The sequence below is a fragment of the Macaca fascicularis genome, chromosome 5 (assembly GCF_037993035.2).
Source record: "Macaca fascicularis isolate 582-1 chromosome 5, T2T-MFA8v1.1".
NCBI classification, from domain to species: Eukaryota; Metazoa; Chordata; class Mammalia; order Primates; family Cercopithecidae; genus Macaca; species Macaca fascicularis.
This window is the reverse complement of record NC_088379.1, coordinates 109,005,139-109,031,974: the sequence shown is the minus strand read 5'-3', so window position 1 is coordinate 109,031,974 and position 26,836 is coordinate 109,005,139. Positions and strand designations below refer to the sequence as shown.

Genomic DNA, 26,836 nt, shown 5'->3' with positions numbered 1-26,836 from the left:
CTTCTGCTCACAGCTCCACTAAGCAGTGCCCCACTGGAGACTCTGTGTGGGGGTTCCAATGCCACACTTCCCCTCCATGCTGCCTTAGTAGAGGTTCTCTATGAGCATTCTGCCCCTGTAGCAGACTTCTGTCTGGATATCCAGGCATTTCCACATATCCTCTGAAATTTAGGCAGAGGTTCCAAAGCCTCAGCTCTTGCCCACTGGGCACACACAGGCTTAATACCACATGGAAGCCACTAATGTTTATGGCTTACACCATCTGAAGCAGCAGCCTGAGACATTTCTGGGGCCCTTTTAGCCACAGCTGGAGCTGACATGTCTGGGATGCAGAGATCAGTGTCCCGAGATTGCACAGGGGAGCAGGGGCCTGGGCCCAGCCCATGAAACCATTCTTTCCTCCTATGCCTCCAGGCCTGTGAATGGGAGGGGCTGCTGTGAAGGTCTCTGAAATGCCTTTGATGTGTTTTCCCCAATGTCTTGGCTATTAACATTGCACTCCTCTTTACTTATGCAAATTTATGCCACTGGTTTGAATTCCTCTCCAGAAAATGGATTTTTCTCTTCTTCCACCTGAAGAAGAGGCTGCAATTTTCTAAACTTTTATGCTCTGCTTCCCTTTTAAATTTTAAATTTTGGTCACAACCATTCAAAAAGTCTCTAGAAAGTTCCAAACATCCTTCATCTTTCTGTCTTTTTCTGAGTCCTCCAAACTGTTCCAACCTCTGCCTATTACCCTGTTGCAAACCCGCTTCCATGTTTTCAGGTATCATTATAGTGATACCTTACTCCTGGTACCAATTTTCTGTATTAATCCATTGTCACACTGCAGTGAAGAAAAACCTGAAACTGAGTAATTTACAAAGAAAAGTGATATAATTGGCTCATCGTTCTATAGGCTTTATAGGAAGCCTGGCTGGGGAGGCCTCAGGAAACTTATAATTATGGTAGAAGGCAAAGAGGAAGGAGGAAAATCTTACATGGCCAGAGCAGGAGGAGGGAAAGGGATGTGCCACACACTTTTAAACTTTTAAGTGAGATCTCATGAGAACTCACTATTATGAGAACAGCAAGGGGGAAGTCCACCCCCATGATTCAATCACCTCCCACCAGGCCCCTCCTCCATTGGGGATTACAATTCGACATGAGATTTGGGTGGGGACACAAATTCAAACTATATTAGTCCTCTTCCCTATCTGTCTCAAAGCCACCTAGGTGTTTTCCTAGCAGCAATAACCAGTATTAGTTTCTTGTGTCTACCAGGAAATACTCATAAGGACACAACTGGGGCACAGGGACAGGGAACAGAAATTTTTAGAATTGGAATTTGGAGTAAGATCTAAATGAATTAACAATTATTTATAGTTCAAGAATTGGAAGACTTAATATTAAGATGATGATACTCCCAAATTGATCTATTGATCTACAAATTCAATACAATCCCCATCAAAAATCTCAGCTGCATTTTTTTTTTTTTTTTTTTGCAAAAATTGCCAAGTTGAACTGAAAATTCACATGGAATTTCAAAGGGACGCAAAATAGCTAAAACAATCTTGAAATGAAGAATAAAGTTGGAGAACTCACACTGATTTCAAAGCTTACTACAAAGCTATTGTAAGTAAAACCATGTGGCATTTGCCTGAAGGTAGATATATCAATGAACTATAATCAGGAATTCAGAAATAAATCCTTACATTTACATTCAACTGATTTTCTAAAAGGATGCCCAGGCAAGTAAAACAGACATGAGGATCCTTTTGGAGAAATTAAAATATCCTAAAATTGTGAGGATAGTTGCATAGCTCTGTGGCATTACTAAAATTCACTAAATTGTACACTTGAAATTGTTAAATATTTTGGTATATATGTTGTACCTCAAATAAAGGTGTTTAAAAATAACATAATTTGTTTTATTTAAGTATTAGACATTAAAATACATTTTAATCTTATGTTTAAAGTTTTAATTTAAAAAGTCCATGTTTAACGATATTGTTGACACCCATAAAAATAATAAGGGTCTATTATTTTAGAGACAGAAAGAGAGAAAAGATGATCAGTTACAACACTGGAGCCATTCAGGTAACAGGATTAGTGTCTTATAAAAAAGGCCTTCGGGAGCTTCCCCTCTTCTGCCATGTAAGGATGCAGAAAGAAAGTGATATCTATAAGGAACAGGCCCTTACAGGACACCACATCTGCTGGTGCCTTGATCTTGGACTTCCCAGTCTCCTGAAGTGTAAGCAATAAATTCTGATTATAAATTACCAGTCAAAGGTATGTTGTTACAGCAGCCTAAATGGACTAAGACACTCATTAAATATTAAATATATTACTCATTAAAGTAACATTTATTTCTGATTTTCTCAGCTAGTGTGATGTGCAGAATTTGGGAATATCTAGAGAAAACAATTAAGATGTAACTAGCATTGTAAAATGATTTCTCATTGGAAGCATGATTGCATCTTGCTTCAAGCAAAATTAGTGGTCTATATCCCAAAGTCAATTTAGGGATATTTTGTGAAGGAATTTTTTTTAATTCATTTAAATTGTGATTTTTATTTCAAAAACTGATTTATACTGTATGGAATTATCTACAGCAATTTTTCTGTGTGTATCCACTATATGATAAGAAAATATTGATGGTATAAAATCAGGAAATATCTACTGAATTTCGATTTAAAAACTCAGATGTAGAAAAGGATACTCTCATTTTTTTTGTTAGCTTGACTATTTTTATTTCATATGTTTCTGCTTACTTGTTGCAATGCTTGGGGAATCTTTCTGGAAGGCTGATTATGGTACTGTGAGCCTAGATGTACCATACTGACAAAACCTTTCTAAGCTTTTGCCAGGTTTCTTAGCGAACCACTGCAGAGATTGGACAGAAAACTTTGCCTCCCCACTCCCTGCTATAGCCAGAACTCTATTTTTATATTTAATACTAGTTTTAGAGGTTAAGCATGTGTTTTTTATGTTGCTAAAACGAAGTACCAAACCTTAGTAGCTTAAAACAACTCAAATTTATTATTTACAGTTCTGGTGGTTGGAAGTCAATAATGGGTCTCATTGGGCTAAAAGTTTGGCAGGGCTGTGTTCATACTAGGAGTCCTAACGAAAAATCCTTTTTCTTGACTTTCCCAGCTTCTAGAGGCTGCTGTTTTATGGCGAAGCATGTTGTCTATCTCCATACATTTTCTATGTGCACTTGAAAATACCTCTGTATTTTTGGAGGGCAGGGTCCTGCTATGGATTGAACATGTCCCCCAAAGTTCATGTGTTGGGAACTCAGTCCCCAATGCAATAGTGTTGAAAGGTGGGATCTTTAAGAGGCGATTAGGCCATGAGGGCATGATTATAATGATTAATGTCACTTTTGAGGGAATGGGTTTGTTATTGTGAGGGTGAGTTTTGCCCTCTCTTGCTCTCTTGCTTTCTCTCCCTCGCTGATCCTTTCATCTTCTGCCATGGGATGATGAAGTAGAAAGGCCCTCACCTGAGGCCAGCAGCTTGATATTGCACTTCTCACCCTCCAAACCTGTGAGAAATAAATTTCTTTTCTTTTTTTTTTTTTTTTTTTTTTTGAGACGGAGTCTCACGCTGTTGCCCAGGCTGGAGTGCAGTGGCGCGATCTCGGCTCACTGCAAGCTCCGCCTCCCGGGTTCCCGCCATTCTCCTGCCTCAGCCTCCTGAGTAGCTGGGACTACAGGCGCCTGCCACCGCGCCCGGCTAATTTTTTGTATTTTTAGTAGAGACGGGGTTTCACTGTGGTCTCGATCTCCTGACCTTGTGATCCGCCCGCCTCGGCCTCCCAAAGTGCTGGGATTACAGGCTTGAGCCACCGCGCCCGGCCACTAAATTTCTTTTCTTAATGAGTTCTGGCATTCCGTTACACCACCATAAAATGGGCTAAGACAAGTCAGTAAGGTTGACGGTGATGTTCAGATCTTCTATATCCCTTCTTATTTTTTGTCTAGTTATTCTATGAGTTACTGTAAGAAAATATTAAAAACTACAATTATGGCTATGGATATTTACATTTTCCCTATTTAGTTCTGTCATTTTTGTTTCCTATATTTTCTAATTCTGTTATTAGTTGTTTACATGTTTTAAGATTGTTTTGTCGCCTTGATGAGTAGGTTCTTTTAAGTTAATGAAAGGTTCCTCCTTACTTCTGATAATACTTCTTGTCTTGAAGGCTATCTTTTCAGCTATTTATATCCTCATTTCAGTTTTTTATGCTTATATAACTTATATGCATGATCTATCATTTTTCATCCTTTTACTTTATTGGTTTCTTTATATTTAAAGAACATCTCTTATAGACTGCATATAGTTGGATTTTGCTCATTTACCCAGTTTGGCAATCTCTGTCTTTTAATTGTTATGTGTAGTCTGTGAAAATTTAATACAATTATTGATATGTTTATTTAAATTTAAGTGTATCAATTTCCTTTTAGTTTTGTATTTATCCCATATGTTTTAATCTCTGTTCCTTCTTTCCTGATGTCTTTTGGGTTAGTCAAATATTTTTTTGTTTCTTTTTCTTTTGTTGACTGCTTAATCTATGGTTTCTTTGCATTTTTTATAAGTTGCTCAAGGGATTACAATATACATACCCTGTCACATCTATTTAGAATTAACTTTTACTATTTTGTGTTAAAAGTAAAAACCTTGCAACAATAAAGTTCTGTTTGCTTTCTATCTTTTGGGCTATGATATTAATCTACATCCCATCTATACATGTTATACATCCTGAAGTACAGTATTATAATTAGTGTTTTAAGCAGTCATATGTATTTTAAAGATATTAATAGAAGTAAAAAAATTACATAATCCTTATATTTACCACAGATTTACTATTTCTGATACTATTTATTTTTTCCTCTAAATTTAAGTTTCTCTCTAGGGAGATTTCTCTTCAGGATAAATAATTTTATTTTACATGTCAAGTAGTGTAGTTCTGCTAGAAATTCTGAGTTTTAATTGATATGAAGATATCTTCATTTCATTATTATTTTATGAAGGCTATTTTCCTTGGACATAGAATTCTGGGTTGACTCTTTTTTTTCTTTCCTTACCTTAAAGTGTTGGCTCATTGTCTTCTGGTCCCTGTTGTTTCTAGTTAGAAGTCAGTAATCATTTAAATCATATATACCTGTGACTATCCTCTGTCAAAATGTTCTCTTAATGTCTGATTTTCAAGTTTGACTATAATAGCTAGACATTGTTTTCTTTGTACTTATTCTGCTTAAGGTTAGTTGACATGTTGGCCTCTATTTATGTTATTTACAAATTTTGAAATTTTTTGGCCATTATTTCTTTAAAATTATTATTTTTTGTTCCATTCCTTCCTCTTCCTCCTCCTTCTTTGGCTTTACACAACAACTATCATTTGTTTTGCTTAAGAATCTGAAATTTTGGCAGAGCTCAAGCAGGGGCTGCCGGTCTCTACTCATACCATGTCTGTTTATGTGGCTTGACTAGGACTGGAGGATTCATTTTCAAGATGGCTCACTCACATAGATAGAAGGCAAGTTTGTACTGGCTGTTGGTTGCTATCCACATGGACCTTTCTGCATCTTTTCTTCTTCTGAAAATTTAATTCTGTTAGAGAGCTTGATATTGATTAAATAGTCACTGATGCTCTGTTCCTTTTTTTCTATCTGTTCTTTAGATTGGATGCTTTTTGTTGATTTGTCTTCAAATTTTCTGTTCCTTTTATATACTATATTAAATCTTTTAAACCCATCCTGTGAAATTTTTATTTCAGATATTATACTCTTGGTTCTAAAATTATCATTCAGTTCTTTTTCATGAATTGCTTTTATTTGCTAAGAATATTTATCTGTTTTCAGCATGACCATAGTTTCCTTTAGGTATCAGAATATATTTGCAATAGGTGCTTTAATTTATTTTACCAATAATTTCAATATTTGGGTCATACTTGTGCTTTCTTTTTTGTTTCTTTATTTGTGTAAATTTAAGGGGTATGTCTTTACTGTCTGGCAGTTTTTCTTATGCACTGTGTTTATCTTTTTTGGTATATCTAGTAATTCCTGATTGTACAATGTGCATTTTGTATATGATACATTGCTGTGAGTATGAATTATGCATTCTCTTTTAAAGGGTATTCACCTTATTTCTGGTGGTTAAATTTTCACATATTCTGGGTCTTGTCAGGCTTGGTATTTTTTCTTTGTTAGGGTGAGAGGGTACTTTTTTATTTAATCTTAACACATGACTCTTATGCCAGGGCATAATTTTGACTTTCACACTGTGGCCTTTTTGTCATCTCAACTAAATGTCCAAGACACTTGGTGTGGTCTCTCCATACTAGCTGGACTGATGCTCCAACATCTCCCAGCATGGTACAGCTTTTGATATAATCATTTATCTTTTAGCCTGGGAGCATGCAATTTCTGTTAGGCATGGCAGAGTTAGATCCTGGGCATGCACAGGATATTGGTCACTTTTTGACAGAAGGGGATTGTGACTGGGATGGAGTACACGGAGTGACTTCTGAGTGACAAGAACTAGAGAGTTCTGTTTCTTCACCTGGGTCATAGTTATGCAAGAGTTTTTGCCCAATGATAATTTAAGTTCTACCTTCATTTCATGTAGGTTCTTTTGTGTATCTATATTTTAGTTTTAAATAAAAAGATGTACAAACGCAATACAAAGAGCCTCTGAGACACAACTTAAAATGAGCACTACGTGTACCACTCACAGAAAAATAATGTTAGCAAATACGTGAAAAAAAATATAAAAACTGAACTTCAATATCTATGTAAACATTGCAAGTTAAAACAATGAAATGTCATTTTCACATAACAGTTTGGGAAACATTTTAAGAAAAATAATATGCTAATTAGTTTGCTATTAAATACTCATAAACTGCTGGTAAAAAATGGGAAATTAAATCAACAAAGTGAAAAGACAGCCTACAGAATGGGAGAAAATTTTTGCAAACTATTGATTCAACAAGGGATTAATAACAAGAATATATAAGGAAATGTAACATCTCAAAAGTGAAACAAATAATCTGATTTTTAAAAGGACAAAAGATCTGAATAAATATTTCTATGTTTTCTTTCAAAAGAAACACTTTTTTTCATCTTTTTCATATACCTGTTGATTCCAGTATATGAAAACTGCTCATATAACTACTGGTTTATGAAAAACTGTTCATCATCACTAATCATCAGGGAAATGGAAATCAAACCCAGAATAAGATATCATCTCTCCAGTTAAAATGGCTATTACAAAAAAGACAGAATATAACACAGAGAAATGAGAAATGCTTGATGCGATGGATACCCCAGTTACCCTGATGTGATTATTACACATTGCATGCCTGTATCAAATCATTACATGTACCCCCTAAATATATACACATAATAATTAAAAATGAAAAGTTTGAAAAGACAGAAAATAGATACTGGCAAGGGTGCAGAGAAAGAGAAACGTTCATATGTTGTTTGTGGGAATGCGAATTAGCCCAGCCACTATGGAAAACGATATGGAAATTCCTCAAAAACCTACAAAAGGAACTACCATATGATCCAACAATCCCACCACTGGATATATATCTAAAAGAAAGGAAATTAATAAGTCAAAGAGATGTTTTCTCTCCAATGGTTATTGCAGCACTACTCACAATAGCCAAAACATGGAATCAACCTAAGTGCCCATTAATGGATGAAAGAAAATGTGGTACATACACATAATGAAATATTATTCAGCCATTAAAAAAATGAAATCATGTCATTTGCAGCAATATGGATAAACCTGGAGGAACTTACGTCAAGTAAGTCAGGCACAGAAAGACAAATATCAAACATCCTCACTCATGTGGGAGCTAAAAAAGTTGATGTACTGGAGGTAGAGAGTCGAATGATGGTTACCAGAGGCTGGGAAGGGTAAGCAGAGTGGGAGATAAGGAAAGGCTGGTTAATGGGTACAAAAATACAGTTAGAAGGAATAAGTTCTAGTGTTTGATAATACAGTAGGGCAACTATAATTAACAATAATTTATAGTATTTTTCCAAATAACTGGAAGACAAGGTTTGAGATTTTCCCAGCACAAAGAAATAATAAATGTTTGAGGTAATAGATATCTCAATTACCCTGATATGATCATTACATATTACATACATATTGTATGTACTCCATAAATATGTAAACCATTATGTATCAATATAAAATTGAGCAATTAATGAACTGTTAAAGAAAAATTATTTATCAGTATATAAACACCCATTTATATAATCATTTACCTAATAATTCATTTCTACAAAGAAAATTATAGCAATATGGGGGAAATTTATATCAAATGTAATTGTTGCAGTGTTATTTATATACAAAAACATCAAAACAATGTTATTATTCAACAATCAGTAAATTATGATAAACTCAAGTGATAAAATATTATATAGACTTTGAAGTCATTCTTAAAATAATTTAAAGACATGAGAACAATTATAAAATTAGTAAATAATATTCTATCAAGTTAGGATTCTATGTAACATTTTGAGAAAGACTTAGAAGTAAATATGCCTTAAGGTTAATAGCAGGTAACTCTTTTTTTGGTGGTTGTGGATGATTTCATTTGCTTTTTCAGTGTTTAATAATCTCAAAACAAACATTTTGAAAATTTAAATGAGTTTTTTAAAGTTTACATAATAATTTTTAATCAAAATGAAAATATATTTAAAAAAATGAAAAAGCCCACATTGAAAGTGCTGCTACATGAGTCAAGGTAGCTAAGCTTTATTCTAGATTTAGAGGCCTGTAAATATTTTGAATGTCTGAAGCAAAAAAAAAAAAAAAATTGAAAATAGAACATTTCCTGTTTTTTTCAAAACCTAAATGTTATTTCTGATTTTCCAATATAGATCACCCTGAAGTTATTTTTTGTAATTATTTCTTGTTTCCTCTGAGTCAGCCAGTTCTAGTTCTAAGCTAGGAAGGAACAAGTACTTATCTTTGGAAGAGAGATGCAGGGGTAGAGATGAAACTTTAATTATTTTTATATTAAGAGATTGGATACAAGATGTAGTTGGTCATTATCCTCTTTACAATTCTAAGTCAATTGCTCTGTATTTTGAAAATCTACTTTGTATAACTCAACTATACTAACAATAATTTTAGAGCACCTTGCCAGTTCATAACTCATTCTCTGACAATTATACCCCATATGCATTAACCCTGAGTACCATCCATTGAACAAATAATGTCAAATGTGCATTTTATGCCTGGCATAATCCAAGGCAATTGATATACAGTGATACAAGGTAAGCAAAATTTGTGTTTTATGGAAATTATATTCCAGCAGCAAATGAATACAGTAAATAAACATGATAGTTTCAAATAGTGATAAGTGCAATGAAGGCAGTGAACCAGAATAATGGCATAAAGATTGCCTGGGGGAAAGGAAGTTATTTAGGATATATCTACTACAATAAGTTGGGCTAGAGATGACATGTGGTATATGCAGCCATGTAGTCTCCAAGAATTTCGAATGATAGACAGAATTTAGAAATTAGGAGTATGTTTATGTTCCAGGGGAACTATACTTTTTCAATATTCCCTCTTTTCCACATTGTGATATTATAAATAAGAGCACACATAGCAGAAGCAGAGGAAATATGCAATAGATTTCTGCATTAAGTCTGTGTAGTTGGAGCAGAAAGTTTCTGTACTTGTACTTTGCAGTTTATTATTGAGCAACACTGTATTAGGCCACTCTTGCATTGCTATAAAGAAATACCTGAGACTGGGTAGTTTATAGAGAAAAGAGGTTTAATTGGCTCACAGTTCCACAGGCTTTATAGGAAGCATGGTGCTGGTATCTGCTTGAAATCTAGGGAGACCTAAGGAAGCTTTCACTCACAGCAGAAGGCGAAGGCAGACGAGGCCCGTCACATGGTGAAAGCAGGAGCAAGCAAGAGAGAGTGTCGGGGGAGGTGCCACACACTTTTAAATGACCAGATCTCATGAGAACTCACTATTAGGAAGACAGCACCAAGCCATAAGGGATCTGCCCCCATGATTCAAACACGTCCTACCAGGCCCCAGCTCCAGCATTAGGAATTACAATTCAACATGAGACTTGGTGGACAAATATTCAAATTATATTAAACATGAAGCAATAAGATAAAGGATTTCCTGTAAGTATGATATCAGTTCTGACACAGAATTTACCAGCTTTATGTGGACAAGTGTAGCCTTGTGGGAATATGGACACAACCAAAGCCGTCATCTTAGCCCATGGAATGAAGCTGCATGTTGAAGACGACTGAGCAAAAAGATGGGAAAAGCTTAAACTCCTGGCACCATGGAGCGATCCTAACAGCCTTGATCTGCTTCACCCAGATGGTTACCTGACTGAGAAATAAACTTTAATCTTGTGTAAACCACTGTTGTTTTGGTCTCTGTTTCAGAGGTTAAACCATATCCCAACTAAAATAAGATTTCTCTTGCCTAGTAATCCCTTTCCTCATTTTTGGTCTTGCTAGGAGTTTCTCTCAGGCCTTAGCGTAAATACCAATTCCTTAGGAAAGTATTTTCTGACTCCATAACTAGCAGAGATTTTTCTAGAACATGCTACTGCTTTGTAGACCTTATCACACTTACAGGTTTGGAGGGGGGGTTGGTGGGGGCTGAACAACTTACAAAGTAAATGAGAAGGAACACAAGTGGAGAAGAACATGAAATTGACCCATAATAAGGAGTTGAGATAGGTACACCAGCAGCTGGAAGCAAAGACTCTCAGCCAAAATTGGCCCAGATCAGCTGACTTTTAGCTTATCTGTAAATGTGTTCATGAGAATTACTAATTTTTGTTTTAAGCCACTGAGTCTTTAAATGATTTATTTTGCAGTAATGTCTAACTGATATAAATTGGTATCCTGAATTTCTCACGAAACTTTTAGATGAAGAGCATAGGGAATTGGGCCATGGGGTATGGAGCAGCAGCAGGTATTTCTAATACTTTCTAGTTTGTCAGTGAGAGATATTATTTGGGGTATATAGTGTGGCTGCTCCATTGCTTTAAGGAGATGATTGAGAATTCTTACAGATAACTGAGTTATGGATCTAACAACAGAGAAAGAACTAAGCTAGGGTAAGTACTGGAGTCTGACCACCATTAACACTCAAGCACTCAAGACACCCAAAGGCTATTCTGCTGCATTTGCTGCTGCCTAAATTTTATCATTGGATACCCAGCGATGCCGCATTATAATTTAACTTTTGGTTTTGTATTTAGAAGTTTTGAATTACCAAGATTTATTGAACATCAGTCATGTATTCCGCACTCTCCCAAGCACTGGGCACATGAAAATAAATGTCATAATTGCTTTCTTTCGGGCATTCTCAGGAGGAAAGGAAAGACATGTAGACAGATTGCTCCAATATGATGTCATAAATATTACAAGAAAGGAGAGAGGATAGTGAGATCACACACAAAGAGAGCAAGGGAGTTGGGGATGTTTGTGGGAGGCTGGAAAAGACTTCACTTAGTAGATAACATGGGAGTTAGGAAAGGGAGGACTTTCCAGGCCCAGAGAAAAGTGAGTGTGGCGAGGAGGCTGTGGTGGTGGCAGTGGGGTGCTGAAGTCCCGTTTTGTGGCTCCTACACATGTAGGTGACTGTTTAAAGGGCTACGTAACCCACAGCCAATCACTAACTCCCTTACCTCAAGGTGGCAGCAGTTCTGTTGTGAAATTCATGCCCCTGAGCTCCCGGTAGAATCAGACTGAAGCTCCTCTCCAGCCGAGAACACCTCCTGGCTTAGTTTTTCTGCCCGCTAAGGAAGTCCCCTTTTGACCTCCATCAATAAATTATTTTTACAAGAATACTTTTTGAGACTCTTTTTTTAAACTTATCTTTTAATCCAGTAGAGACAAAATTGGAATTTTGAGGTTATTATCACAAAGTAACACAGGTTAAAAAGAAGGGAATATTCCCCTTTACGGACAGCTTTCTTTCCGGGTTAAGAATAATTCATGTGGTTTCTTCCCTGAATGTATTTTAGGCATCCATTTTGCAATAGGTACAATTTTTATAGGGCATAGGGAGAGAAATAATTATTTCTGTTTGATTTTTATTCCTTTCATAGTTGTTATTGTGAAATCATGCCTGGAAGTACTAGCAATAAAAGATCATCTTTATCTTGTCATGCCACTAGCATAAGCCACTTAATAGCCAGGGACTGTTCTGAAGCTGCATTTATACAGACTAAGTGAATTAGAAAATTGAAGCAACTTTGTGATGTAGTTCAGACTCCTATATCTAAAATAGTTCAGATTAATAGAACATGTAGTTTTCATATAAAGCAGCTCTGTTTTGTGATTCCCTTGGGGAATAGATGGACTTATTCATTTATTTAATTTTTATTTTTTTAAATAAAAATTGTGTATATATAAAGTGTACAATGTGATGTTTTGGTATATATAAACATGATGTAATGATTACTATAGTCAAGCTAATTAACATATCTATCTCCTTACTTGGTTACCTTTTTGTATGTGTGATAAGAATACTAAAGATCTGCTGTCTCAGCAAATTTCAAGTATATAGCATGGTATTATTAACTATAGTCAACCATGCTGTACATTAGATCTCTTGAACGTACTCATCCCACATAACAAAACTTTGTGACCGTTGATCAACATCTCATTTCCTCCACTTCCAACCCTGGTAACTACCATTCTACTCTCGACTTCTATGAATTTGACCTTTTTAGATGCTACAAATAATTAAGATCTTGCAGTAGTTATCCTTCTGTGTCTGGCTTATCCTACTTAGCATAATATGCTCCAGGCCTGGACTTTAAAACTTCCCAAACGACAACCCCAACCAATGCTTTTTATTGGTGATGGCTAAGCCTTCCTGAGAGATCTTCAAGGTCTTTGACTCTTCTTTAGCTTGTGTCATTGTTTTCCAAGTCTACCTTATCAGTTCTATAATTTTGAGGCAATAATATTTTCTTACTGCTTGTGTACATTAAAAATTACATTAGCCAAAGGGAAAGTTGAAATTGAAAACTGAATTGATGCAAAAAATCAACTTCTACATTCACCAAAAGTAAATTGCAGCTGTATCAGAGTTAAATGCTAAAAACAAAATGCAAATCAAAACCACAATAAGATACCACGTCACCCAAATTAGAATGCTTATTATCAAAAAGACAAAAAATAACAAATACTGGCGAGGATGTGAAGAAAAGGGAACTCTTATACATTATTGGTAAAACTGTACATTACTCCAGCCATAATGAAAAATAGCATGGAAGGTCCTCAAAAAATTAAAAATAGAACTATCATATGATCTGGCAATCTCAGTACTGGATATATGTCCAAAGGAAAAGAAATCATATGTCCAAGAGATATTCACACTCTGTTTACTGCAGTGCTATTCACAATAGCCAAGATATGAAATCAACTTAAATGACTATCTACAGATAAAGAAATGTTATATATATGTGTGTGTTGTATGTGCATAACATTTCATTATCCATTTATCTGTAGATGTGTGTATACACAAACAATCAAATACTGTTCAGCCATAAAACAGAATGAAATTCTCTCATCTGTGGCAACATGGATTAACCTGGAAGACATTATGTTAAGTGAAATAAGCCAGGCACAGAAAGACAAACATCACACGATCTCAGTCATATGGAATCTAAAAAAGTTGATTTCATAGAAGCACAGAGTAGAATGGTGGTTACCAGAAACTGGGGAAGGTAGAGAGGAAAGGGGACTGGGAGAGGTTGGTCAATGAGTATACAGGAGTATAAAGTCACAATTAAACAAGAAGAATAAGTTCTGGTGTTCTATTACACAGTAGGGTGACTACAGCAAATAACAGTGTAGTATTGTGAGCTGAGATCCGGCCACTGCACTCCAGCCTGGGCCACAGAGCGAGACTCCGCCAAAAAAAAAAAAAAAAAAAAAAACAACAGTGTAGTATTTATTTCAATATAGCTAAAATATTTTGAATGTTGTTTTACCAGGAAGAAATGATAAATGTTTAAAATGATAGATATGGTAATTACCCTGATTTGATCATTATACAATGTATGCATGCATTGAAACATCCCACTATACCCCCTAAATATGTACGATTATTTTGTGTCAATTATAAATAAAAATTAATTAAAAATAAAAGAAAACAATTTTTAAAATTATACATAATATATGAGTAATACTTATTTCCAAATGGAAAAAGATTTGCTAAAGGAAATGAAAAAAAAATCACAAAGATCAAAATTCATAGGCTTGGACATACGGTAGTTAACAATTTCTTAATATTAAAAGCCCCACAAACCCAATTCAAATGGAAATTAGAAACTCAGACATATTTGCAACAAAAGATGACAAAATAAATAGCTCTCAAAGAACCCCACCACCTGCAAGGTCCAGCCTAAAAGAAGGGTATCAAATATACAACTCATAGATCAAACACACATATAACCCTTAAATATATTAAAACCCCCAAAAGCCTAATCTCAATACCAACATAAATTACGCAAATTAAGACAATGGGATATTTATTTTTTACCCATCTAATTAGAAATTATTTTCAAAAGTAATAGTGATGAAATCATAATGAAAAATTCAGTTTATATACTTTTCATATGGGTACAAACTGATAAAACCTTTAAAAATGAAATCTATTATTCATTAAACCCAACAATTCCAGCAAACAATTAGGAACATTGTTTTATACAGATTTATATCCACAGATGAATGATTATTAGAGTATGAATTTCAATAAAAGCACTGAAACTGCATCAGTGTCCAATAACCAGGAAACAGACTAATAAGTTAAAATACATTAAAAAGATGATTACTATGTACACCTCAGAGATACCCTCAGAATCTTTTAAGATATGAGAAAATGCTTGAAAAAAATCAGTATAGAAAAACATACATGAGGCATGATTTTACTTATGTAAAAAAAGCATGTCTTCTAACCTAAAGAGGTTAGAAGAAAATATACCAAAATACTGGTTATTTCTATGTTGAGGAATCATGGATAATTTTCTTCAAAATATAACCAAACCTGGATGTTATTTATGATTCTTTCAATCTGATCACCTGGAAGATCTTTCTGTAATTATTGTTTTCTTAGAATTACCCATCTTTAGTTCTAAAAGTCAAGCAGCACCTACAGCACATTTTTAGGAAAGAGGCATGAGCTGGGGGATGGAATTCTCTATGCTAATTCTTGATCTCATGTAATGGGATATTAAAATGTGGGTGATAATTAGTCTATTAACAACTCTAAATCCATTATCCTGAATTATGGATAACCAATGTAACTCAAACAGAGTAATATGTAGATGGCAACTTTCAGTATATTCTCCTAGGCCACAGCTCCTTTTCCGAAAATTTTCCTAATCAGGTGGATTAGGTGGCATCGGGAGGCCAGGTAAGAATAATGATGTCCAGGGATGCTAGAGGCGCAATTGGGTTATAACTGGTGATTTATCAGTAAAATGAAGCTTACTTGCCAGATTGGGATTGAGGCAGGACATTTATCTTGGAGAAGGTAACTGGGATTCGAGCCTGGACTTAAGGACGGGAAGATAATTGAAATTTCAAACCAGAAAACTTACAAGTTAGAAACCAAGAGTTGGAATCAGTTCTGTGAGACTTCTGTTGTCCGTTGCTGCTTGCTCTATTGTCATCACCCCTGTGATTGATCCCTTTCTGGATTTTTCTCAGTTCCTATGATTCACCATATTCTTTCTTTTGTCAGAGACTTTTCACATTCTGTTGGTTGACCCTCTCTGCTTCTTCCTTTATTAAATAGAACTCTAGAGCTTTATCTGGGCACCTGGCCTCCCAGCTAAATACTTTATTTCCCAGTATCTTTTGTATGGGAATTACAAAAGGCCTTGTGACTAGGTTCTAGACAATAGGCTGTAAGTAGAAGTGAGGTGTGCAATTTCCAGGTGGTAGTCATAAAAAGAGAGGAGTATGACTTCTCTCCTTGTCTCTGGCTTGAAACAAGACTTAGGGGCTGGAAGAGTCATCATAGACAATGAGATAAAAGCTACTTGTTGAACACAGCACAGCAACAAGCAAAAAGAAGTCTGTGTTCATGAAGTTTCAGGAAGCCAACAGATCAGTCTTGGATTGCTTATGCTTAGTTTGCTATGTGACTGAGAAGTAAATTTTTGTCTTAAGATGCTGATATTTTGGCCTCTGTTATAGTCAAACTTTTCTTCTTTTTCTGTAGGACTGGTAAATCACCACTTGTCTCTCAGAACTCACCTTAAATACCAATTACTTAGGAAGTATTCTCTGACTTCAAAAACTAATTTGGTTTCTTCTAAGACAGTGTAGTATTTTGCATTACACATTTAAAATATGTTGATCTTAATTTTGAAATTAATTTCTTTTGTTATATAGTGACAACAGATGTTTTGGAATTATTCTGGTAAATTTGTTTGAGAGACAGAACTAAATCATTCCAATTCCATATCTGGAATTAAAATTAATAATTCATGCAAGGACATTAAATGAAAATAACAGAACAATGCATATAGTGCATTCATTAATATATTCATTTGTTCATCAAATATGTCAAGAAAACATTATATTTTTGGCTCTCTATTATGACAGTGACAACACAAGCATGACTAACACTAGATTTATGCCCAGTCACGTGTGAGTAGTGGGTACAGGACTCATAAACACTATAAAACAGTGCTACAACCCAATGATAGAAGCAACTCATCACTGGGTGCCTCATACTATGAAGGTTCTAGAGAGGGCCACCTAGAATACTTTGTGAGATGAGAAAGAAGGGGGTATGTATAATAATGTACAAATCTGGGAAGGCTTCCAGGGAAAAATGACTCTTAACTATTAAAAGGCTAGTAGGAGTCAACCAGGGATAGGGCATAGAGGGAGGATCTTGTGTGCAAAATAGCCATCTAACATGGCAAGAAATAGAATGGTTCTCTTGTCTTATTTTTATGTATTAGGATTCCACTTCAGTTTGCCACAGTTTTCATCTTCCTGTGGCACACTCTTTTACGTAAAAAATAATGATCAATGCCTTGATGAATGAATTAAGTTTTATGTTCCATATCCTAACCCCGACTAGGGATTCATTTGTGCCCTACTTGCCTCTAGTCATGCCATTGAGTATAATCAGGGCTCGGTGGAAATCAATGACCAGTAAACTAGTGGGCTCATTGGCTGGGCAACATGGACAGAGAAATCAGAGAATGGGACTGAAAACGAAAAAGTTGGGCCGGGCAACTGAGTTCTAAAAGACTGTCAGTTGAGTAAGGAGAGGAGAGACAGTGGCAGGTGCATGGGGACTGGAAGAGCATCTCAACTTGGCTGAGTACATGGCACACAGTATCTGTATCAATTAATGCCAGATAATTTCAGAAATTCTACCTGAAAAACAGGCAAATTAGATCACAGAGACTAGCCCCATGTATACATGGCTTAACAGAAATAATATACAAAGTAGACTCTGCTATATGGTGCGCCGCTGGAATACAGGGCAAAGTTTGGTTCCAACTTGCTGTCCTGGTTTGGCAGATAAGAGAATCACTGGGCACTTACGGAATCGGAAAATAAGCAAGTAAGAGTTGATAACCTGGCTACCTCCCTAGGCCTTTCATACGATCATCTGCCTGAAACTGTTACCAATATGCTCAGAGCATGGAGTAGTGACAACTGTTTCTAAACCACGCTGCATTGTAAGGGGTTTGGCTACAGTGGTTTAAAGAATTAGATGAAATCATACAGGCTGGGTGCAGTGGCTCATGGGTGTAATCCCAGCACTTCGGGAGGCTGAAGTGGGAGGATCTCTTGAGCCAAGAAGTTTGAGACTAACTTGGAAAACATAGTGAGACCTCATCTCCTACAAAAAAAAAATTGTTTTAATTAGCTGGGTGTGGTGGCATGCACCTGTAGTCCAAGGTATTCACGAGGCTCAGGTGGGAGGATCACTTGAGTGTGGAAGGTTGAGGCTTCAGTAAGCTGTGATCATGCCACTGCACTCCAGTCTGGGTGACAGAGTGAGACCCCACCTCAAAAAAATATATATATATATGTACAAAATCATATCTGTATTATATTCTTTTTTGGAACAACACAGAAAAAACTAGACTAAACAAAATACTAAGTGGGATACCCATAGGCACAGGTAGTTAAAACATCCCGTCAACTTTCCTTCACAGTATCTACTGATTAAATTTAATCATTGTTTACAAGTTATACTGCACTGTTCTTTGACATTTTTATATATTTTTTAAAGTTCTAGGAAACAAAACGTTTAATGAGCACCTGTTATATATCATGCATTCTGCTAAGTAATAAAAATATAGAAATTAGTGGCTCAATTCTTCTCTTTTGGAGTTCACTGAATGAAAAAAAAAAGACATGTAAAAAGAAAGATTATTAGACTATGATGAGACAAGTATTACAACACAGTAATTCTTCATACTCAATTGTGGGAACATAAGAAACAATTCTTCCTGCCAGTTTGCGAAGGGCTGGGGGATTGGAAAGGATTCACAAAGGACAGAACACTGGAATTGGCTTTTAAAGCATGCATCAAAAGATGGTTGGTATAGAGGTTGAGGTTATAGAAGCTGGATGTGGAGGGCATTCAAATATTGGATATATCAAGCATATATAGAGATATTTGAACTTTGCAAAGAGATAGTGTAGAGTTCATTGTGAATGGAGTGCAAAGTGCTCAACGAGTAGCGAAGGGGATAGAACTGAAAAAGTAAATGGTGCGATTTTGAAAAGCTATAGAATTTGGCAACATGGATTGGTTCCTCAAGGAGGGTGGTTACAGATGAGATTAATATATTTGTAAACATCTTAACTGATTAGAAAACTGCTAATGAGTCAGATCCCTTATAAGAAACACCTGGAAAGCAAAGACGGCATAAATCAACACAAATCTTTCATAAATGTGAAAAATTATCTTAAATAGTCCTGTCTCCTGAGGATAGATTAGCAACATTTTTTGTGTGTATAAAAATTAATGTAGCTCAAGTGTTGCACACATTATTCGTTTTCATCAGGGTGGCTGCTTTGCAAAAATAGGAAGTAAACTATTTTTAGAAGTTCATTTAAAAAGAATTAACAAATGGAATAATGACTTGGAAATTACTAGTGCCATTTACTTTAATTCAGTAATTCTCAGCCTTAGGTGCACATTAGAATCAAGCAGCTTTAAAATGATACTGATGCGAAATTCCATCCTTAGAGATTCTGATTTAATTGGTCTCAGGTGATGCCTATGTAGTAGACGAAAGATGTTGCAAATTCTTTGCTACTCCTTTTGTGCTATAGAATGTAACTGTCCTCGCCTTGAATCTGGACCAGCGTTAGTGATTTGTTTGATGGTGGCAGAGTGATGATCTGGGACACCTGTGGCTATGTCACAGAAAGTCTTCTACTACTTTCTAGGACTTTTGAAACACTAGCATTTGGAGCCCTGAACCTCCATTTAAGAGGCTTAAATTAGCCTGCTAGAGAGACACTATAGAGAGGTTTGAGAATACATACTGAGGGAAAGAGGCCTTGATGAATTCAGTTTTCCAGATGTCCTCAAGGTACCAGGCACATGGGAGGAGCTGTCCCTGAGCTTCGGCCAAGCCTAGCCAGGTGTAGCAGAAGAATCACCTAGCCAATTTTTGCTTGATTCTGTACCTGTAAACTTGTAAGATATAAATTGGCATTGTTTTAAACCACTAAGTGTTGGAATAATTTTTAATACAGAAATAGATAATATGAAATTTTGGTTATCAGTATAGCTTCCAAAATGTTTCAGGCAATTCTAATGTGTAACAGGTTCGAGATCTGTGACTTTAGTTCTCCTGTAGAATATTTAACTGTGAGCTGGCAACTCACATCTTAGACACCATTACATTTTTAGTTAACAATTTTATAATTACAGGGCCTTATATATCAAAGTTATATTATCTAGAAAATCAGCTGTAAGGTAAACAGAAAACATATCAACATTGTTAAATTTAAGACAGCAAAATAGTGCTTCTCAAGTTTTGGCATAGGTCATGGCGAGGAATCTATTTATGACCCAATGTTTTAATTACATTGAGAATCCAATGAATTTTTCCCATTACATGTATCAATTCAATATCTATTATTGGAAAAAAGTATAATTTAGTAACTACGAATAGTCTCCTAACTTACATAGCAGGGAGCATTTTTGGTTATGAAACATTGCCATTTTATACTCAAATATTTACATAGATTAAATATTTTTCAGGAAGCACTGCCACATAAATTTATAGATTCTAAATTTACTTCCCATAAGCAATCATTAACTGGGACTTCTTGTTAAATCATTCCAGAGATTCCATAGATAAACCATACATCTGTTATCAACATGTTTGCCAAGAGATTAGATCTTATTTCTTTCTTTCTTTCCTGGTAATGACAGATAGGTTGATCACAGACCAGCTGCTAAACATTTTCTTCCCCAAACTTAGAAACTACTAATCCATATCATGGTAAGAACAGATCTACCAATTTGAATGCAATAGCTGTTACTCTCACCTGAAGATACAGAATCAAAATACTGCGTATAAAAGTTGTTTAGGTTATTTCTTCCCATCATCCCAACACTTTGGTGTTGTTATATTATTCATTCAAAATACAGTTATGTTCATTTTTTTCTGTTTGTAACCCATTTTTCCTCCCTATCCTTGGTGACTTTTTTTCGTTGTTGTTTTCTTGCTGTTTAGTTGTATGCATTTATTATATATTTTGGATATTAATCCTTTATCAGATATATGGCTCACAAATATTTTCTCCCATTTCATAGGTTGTCACTTTATTGATTGCTTCCTCTTCTGTGCAGAACCTTTTTAGTTTGATGTAATTCTGTTCATTTATTTTTGCTTTTGTTGCTTGTGCTTTTGGTGTCATATTAAACAAAAAATCATTGCTCAGACCAATCTCATGAAACTTCTCTCATATGTTTTCTTCTAATAGTACAGTTTCAGGTCTTATGTTTAAGCCTTTAATCCATTTTGAGCTGATTTATGATGTTGTGTGGCATAAGGGTCTAATTTTATTTTTATGTACATGGATATCCAGTTTTCCCAGAATCATTAATTGAAGAGACTTTCCTTTCCTTGTTTTATATTCTTGGCATCTTTGTAGAAAATCAATTGACCATAAATGTGCACATTCATTTTTGGGTTCTGTTACACATTCATTCTGTTACACTGGTCTATGTGTCTGCTTTTAACACCAGTACCATGATGCTTTGATAACTACAGCTTTGTAGTATATTCAGGAATAGGTAGTGTGTTGCCTCTAGTCTTGTTGTGTGTGTTCAAGATTGCTTTGGATATTTGAGGTATTTGATCATTCTTTTTATTTTTTATTTTTGTTATCTGGTCTCTGTTTGATTACATTGCTCCCCTTCCTTCTAGCTAAAAAATGGAAAACAGTGGAAACTTATAGGATTGACTGACTCTTTTGTCATTTATTTCCTAGTGGCAGAGGGAGACTGCACACTAAGCTTTCTGTTTATCTTCTCTATGGACTTCCTATTGCATTGCAGGCCAACATACAGAATAAAATTAGGTCAAGTAGATACATGTTGCTTCTAGAACAGGTGCTCACCAACACACATGCTTCACATTTCAAATTGGAAAAACGTTGTTATTTGCTGTTTTCTGAAAATTGGATTATGTAAAGAAGATCACAATCTGTTTTATTTTAACTTTTAAATGTAAGATTTGTTTCTATAAACAGCAGTACAATTCTTAAGAGCCAGAGTCAAACGTCTCCAATTTAGCAAATGATAGCTGCACCCACAAACCAAATGATGCCACCATTGCAATTTTCTTTTAGTCTGAGATATGCTTGGGGAATTATATGTTTGTAATCACTTCCCTATCTCCTTAAGAGCTAGCTACTCACACCCCTTTGGAGATTTCCTCTATGGTGTAGTATCCTTCAGAGAGGACCCAGTATGGTGTCTTCCTGCTGAATTTTCCTGTGTTTGTCACTTCTTGTAGTACCAGCTCATAGGGCTCCCCTGGCCACTAGCACTACCACCCAACTTGCCTTGACTGTGTTCCTGGAGAATGGGAGGTCAGCTGGAAGGGAGGAGGAAGAGTCACTGTCTTCCCATTAGCACTCTAATCTAAACATAGAACTTTCTGTCAAGGTCTCCCTAGAGAATAGGAGAAGCAAGACTATTATTTTAAATAAGATTTTTACTGCAGAATCAAAAAGGTAAGTCAGTCAACATGGCTGGCTACAATCAGAACCTATAGGTGGAACCAGTCTCACTAAATCTCTGACAGGGTATCTTCTTACATGTTGCTGCCTAGAGTAGCTTCTGGCTGATCTCTCTGGCAAACTCGTGGCTTATCTCCATGAATGCCCTTGATTAGAAGTACAGTAGAAAGTAGAAAATGTCTACACATCCAACCCATCGAAAGTGGAAAGTTGATTCTTATTGAAGTCTGTTAGCTCACCTATAGAATCCCATTTTTGCCTTTATTTTTTACTACTGCTGTATAACTTTGGGTTTCCTACCTAACTTTAATAACGTTTTTATCAATTTAGGAAACTAATCCTGGGTACTAATAGTTGTTTTAATTTTGTGGTAAAAATAACTAAACTCACCTCTCAAGGCCATGACTCTTAACACTATTACATTGAAGACTAAGTTTCAACATGAATTTTGGAAGTATATGAACATTCAGACGATAGCAATGAGCATCTAATTAGTACTGAGTACAATAAAAAAGTTTATTTCATAGTTTCTGCATACCATATATTTTGACCTGTTTTAATATATAAATCACCAAATAGAAAATATGTGAGTCTGAGTTAAAATCTCATTTATCAAATTTGTTAATCAGATATATTTAAACATTTTACCTACTCCATTGTACACCTCAAAGAAAAATAGGATAATGGCACAAATAGTATACGGCACAAGTAAATATAACCCAAGTTTTCCAACCTTGACTGGCCTGGGGGTACAAGCAAAAGCAAATTAACAGTAGTAATTTGGAACGTATTTGCTCACTTCTCCCAAATTCATTATATAGAATCTTGGTCCCCACTTCCTTTAAATCCTCAAAGTGTCTCAAATATGTTTATGAACTGATTTCTCATATTCCGCTCTGCCTTTTACATGTTGTCCTCTACCTCAAAGCCCCTGAATGGTAGTGGGTAGGATGTGGGATGACTCCACAGCTAAACATTTTGTGGAGTAGAGTAGACATATAAATATGCTAGTTGATCTTAAGATTCATGACAACCAATGTTGCATGTGGCATATCGACACCAGGAATGGGTCACGTTTTACCACACTCTCTTCCTCCATATAACAAAATTATGTTCAGTAACAATTATGACTGAGAATTAATCTATTTTATGGATGAACTAAAAATTGAATTATTCAACAAAACTAAAACAACTTGCAATTTGAACTCTGTTCCACTGTTGTAAATTTTAAGCACTACTAAAAACTGTCCAGGGAGTGACAGAATTGAAATAACTCAAGTTCTGTTGTGTTTACAATCACTAGGCTATTGTTTATTTCCAATCTTCTAAACACAGGAATACATATAGATGTGAACTTGCCTGAAGCAAGCGCGAATGATTCTGTACCATTTTAGAATACTAAAGGAACCAGTGAAGCTAAGTCTGCCTGTGTTGGAGCTCAGGGGCCAATTTTTAAAATAGGAGTTTTCCAAAATAGCTTCCATATAAACTACAATATTTATTAAATATTAAATACATCTAGCAATTCAGCACATTTTCATGTGCTAAAATGAACTTAAATATGTACTATTAAAACTCAAAAGTAATCACAGCACTTGTTTATATTAGGATTTAGATCAATAAAAGATTCTTTTCAGGGAGTAGTACTTTATCATTGACATTGTTTAGAATACTTACACATAGTGATAGTAAAAAACAGACCAAGTTTTAATTGGTTTATTATTTTTAAACTTTAACATACAGTTTATGCCTAATTTTCTGTACCGAGAATGATACAGCTTCCACTATCTCAACTTTTTCCACAGATAGGACTACTAACTTCAAGTGAGCTCAATCTCAAAATTACTATTTTACAGTTTTGCTCCCTTCTCAAACCTCATTCACCCCCTCTTCTTAACTTTTAGAAGACTGCAGTACATTGTAATGCCCTGAGAAAACAGAAATAATCAAAAGAACTTCCTCATCATCCTACCACAAAATCAGCTTACCCTCCATTGTCTGTACCCATAGTCCCTGAATTCTGTCTTGTTGACGTAAATGAATGCTCAGTCCCTCAACGTGTATACTATATCCTTTATCTCTTACTTACTCAAGCATTTTGCTCTTGCAATTACCCCTTTCTCTCTCTTGTAATCAACCTTTTCCCTCTCAATTATTTTTTCAACAACAAATGAATTTGTCATATCTGACATTAAAAGAAAAACAAAAAACCTTACTCTCACATCGTTTTTTTACTTCCTTTCTCCAACTTATTACAAAATTCCCTGAAAAAACTTATTTCCACATACATGCTGCCATATTTTCTACTCTTACTTGAATTCACTTCAACTAGACTTTATCTCCATAACCCTTATGCATCCACTGTTGTCAAGGCAATCAACAACTTCCATTTTATCAAATCCAATAGTGAATTTTCAGTTTCCAACTTATGTGACCAACTTTTATGTGACCATTAAACAGTATCTGGCATCACGATAATTCCTCCTTTTTGAAAGTCTTTTTTCCTCCACTTAGCTTCTAGGATTTTACCCTCTCCTACTTTCCTTCTACCTCATAGGCTATTTATCCTTAATTATCTTGCAGATTTACCTCTTCCCAACCTTTAAATGTTGGAGTGTCGGATTATTTCAGGATCCCCTCAACTAGCCTTGTTGTGCCCTTTAGTTGTAGTAACAGCAGCCAGGCTGGACTCCATTCTTGGTGGTTTGAACATTATCTCTGAGGGGTTTCTCCTCCAAAACCCTATTTGTCCCTTTTTTTCTCTCATTCCTATCAGTTGGCAACTGCTTCTTGCAGTGATCACCTATAGAGTACCTTGATGTTCCCATTTTATTCTTTCAGCCTTTAACACTTGTACAACCAGCTGCCTAAATTAAATATCCTCTGCTGAGTACCCTGTTTCTGTTTTCCTGACTAGATCCTTACTGTATACCATCAAGTTTCATCACATTAAATACTATCTCTTCATTGTAACTCCCGAATTTATATCTCCAATTTCTTCATCACTCCGGAGCTTCAGACTCATATATCCAACTGACTGCTTTAATATCTATTACATATCCAAAACCTAACAGCTTCCAAACATGACTTCGTTTTTCTCGTAAGGCTTGTTTCTCTCTTAATGTTCCCCCACCTTAGTAAATGACACCACAATTCACTCAGTAGCTCAGAACAAAAATTAAAAGTTGCCTTTGCTATTATTTTTACCTCATAACACACATCGTATCCATCATTAAGGCTGGTGGGTCTACCATCAAAATACATTCCAAATCTCAGTTATCACCATACCCATGGCTCCCATCTAGTAAAATTGGCCATTATGTCTTGTCTAAAATTACTTTAATAGCCTTCTAACTAGTCTTATTACTTCCAATTTTGCTGCCATTGCTTTGTTCTCTACAAAAGACTGAATGATTTTTCTAAAATGTGACTCACTTTGAGCCCTTTTTCTATGCAGAATGCTAATGATTTCTAATGATAATTGGAAACAAATCCCAAATTCTTAACATTTCTTATAATTTCTATATCACCTGAACCTTATCATGTCTTCACATGTTTCTCCAACTATTTTCCAATTTGCTCTCTTCACTGGCCCCTTTGTTGTTCTTCAAACACACCAATAAAACACCCTCAGGACCTTAGTACCTATTAGTCTCACACCCTTTGGCCTGACTCCTTCCCTCCCTTTATGAGGGTTCTCCTCAAAGATTAGCTAAGAGACATTTACTGATTATTCCAGTCTTATATATCTATACTGCTCTGCCCCATCACCCTCTATTCTTTCACTCTGCTTCATTTCTTACCGGCATTTATCCTTATAAGACTTTCTTTTACACACCCAGTTGGTTTTTTTATATTCTTTCTTGTCCTCCCTCATTGTAAGCTTAGTGAGATCAAGGACTTTAAGTTATTTACTTCTTTATCTTTAGCATTTGGAAGAGTTTCTCACATATAGTATTCCTTCAATGGTGATGATTAAGTCAGAAGAAAAGGAAGGAGGGCAGGAAGGAAGGGAAGGAGAAGGGAGGGAGGGAGGGAGGGAAGGAGGGAGGGAGGAAAGGAAAAAAGGAAGGAAGGAAGGAAGGAAGGAAGGAAGGAAGGGAGGGAGGAAGGGAGGGAGGGAGGGAGGGAGGGAGGGAGGGAGGGAGGGAGGGAGGGAGGAATGTGAATACTATTCAAATTGCTTCTATCTGTAGCAGTCCAATTACAGAAGGTGTTATGGACTGCACTGTGTCCCCCATGACCTTCACAAATTCATATGTTGAAGCTCTAACTCCCAATGTGACTGTATTTGGAGACAGGGCCTTCAAAGAGGTCATTAAGATTAAATGAGGTCGTAGGGTAGGGCCCCAATGCAATAGAACTGATATCCTCAGAAGAAGAGGAAGAGACACTAGAGATCTCTCTCTCTCTCTCACTCTTTCTTTCCACACACACAAAGAAAAGGTCATGTGAGACTGGGTGCAATGGCTTATGCCTGTAATCCCCGCACTTTGGGAGGCTGAGGTGGGCAGATCACTTGAGTCAGGAGTTCGAGACCAGCCTGGTCAACATGG

The 26,836-nt window shown here is 35.8% G+C and overlaps 1 long non-coding RNA gene across 4 annotated transcripts in view; it reads right to left on the bottom strand.

Annotated features, from left to right (window-relative positions):
- The window catches only part of LOC123573605 (uncharacterized), a 253,758-nt gene that overhangs the window by 112,972 nt on the left and 113,950 nt on the right, over positions 1 to 26,836 (bottom strand). For 3 of the 4 annotated variants that reach the window (XR_012435333.1, XR_010586926.2, XR_010586927.2), the window contains exons 3-4: positions 19,566 to 19,709; positions 17,969 to 18,070 (exon numbers count right to left, since the gene is read on the bottom strand). The exons of the other annotated variant lie outside the window; for it this stretch is intronic. This is a non-coding gene — a long non-coding RNA (uncharacterized lncRNA). The remainder of the gene's footprint in view (positions 1 to 17,968; positions 18,071 to 19,565; positions 19,710 to 26,836) is intronic. 4 annotated transcript variants of the gene reach the window in all.